The sequence below is a fragment of the Austrofundulus limnaeus genome, unplaced genomic scaffold, assembly GCF_001266775.1.
Source record: "Austrofundulus limnaeus strain Quisiro unplaced genomic scaffold, Austrofundulus_limnaeus-1.0 Scaffold1673, whole genome shotgun sequence".
NCBI classification, from domain to species: Eukaryota; Metazoa; Chordata; class Actinopteri; order Cyprinodontiformes; family Rivulidae; genus Austrofundulus; species Austrofundulus limnaeus.
Window position 1 is genome coordinate 44,779 of NW_013954075.1, and position 1,218 is coordinate 45,996.

Below are 1,218 nucleotides of genomic sequence, written 5' to 3' on the forward strand. Positions count from 1 at the left end.
ATGACATTTATAAATGTATGAATCATATGGTGAAAAACTGACTTTGAAAAATAAATCGGTTTTTTATATGAAAGTCTAAATAAAACAAAAVTATTGGTGGTAATTTTTGACTGTGTAACTTTAGATATAAATTACAGGAAAAAGCAGTCATGACAGACTAATGATGGGGGGGGGTGCAAAGTGAGTCATACTCAGTCATTAAGACCAGTTCAGGAAATAAAATAAAATGACATACAATTGTCACAGGGTATTATTTAAGTAATGACTGGGAGGTAGAGTTGTGCAAACACAAACATGGATACTTATCGAGTTTTTTGGGAGCAGTGATGATTATAGAGTCTAACAGCTGATGGGAGGAAGGATCTGCAGTAACGCTCCTTTGTGCATTTAAGATGCAGCAGCGCGTCACTGAAGCTCTGCAGATCAGCCACAGTTCCATGCATGGGGTGAGACGTTCTCTGTCATTAATGTTATTTTTACCAGAGTCCTTCTGTCTCCCACCACCTGCACTGGGTCGAGGGGACCTCCCAGCACAGAGCTGGCCCCGATGAGCTTCTTGATGAAAACTACGCCTGATGGATTTTTATAGATGACATTTATATTCTTCTTGGCTTTATTCAACATGTTCAGGTGTTTTCTGCACATAGGCGTGAAAATGACAGAAACTAATCATCAGAAAACCAACTCAATACAAAGAACCAGAGTTATCAGCAGTAAGTATCTTACCTGCAGTAGATGACAGTCTGAACTGTGTCTGTTATCAGAGAGTTGATTCACAACAACTCAGAACTGGTCTGAAGACACAGAAGTCTGAAATGTCTCTAAGCCATAGAGACTAAATAACAACTGGATTGACTCTCGATTGTGATCTACTCTCGAAGCTTCGGCGCTAAGCATGAGTCTAGTGTCCCATTTCACAAGTAATCAGATTTTGTCTTATTTACCTTGATGTGGATGTGATCTGACCAGAACTGAAGCTAATGATGTAACTGTTTAATATTAAAACAAGCTTATAAAGCRAATGGCAGCACTGCYAATTATTGAATTGGTTAGCAGGTATTAGCTTCTGTAGCATATGTTCAGGGGCGGAGCTAGACTTTTTTGCAATTGATGGGACAGGGTGGCCAAGGTGTTTTTTTGTTGCTTTTTTGTGGGGATGGGTGGGCACATACAACTAATCTGGATTTGAAAATTCAAGATGGTCACCACTATGGAGGA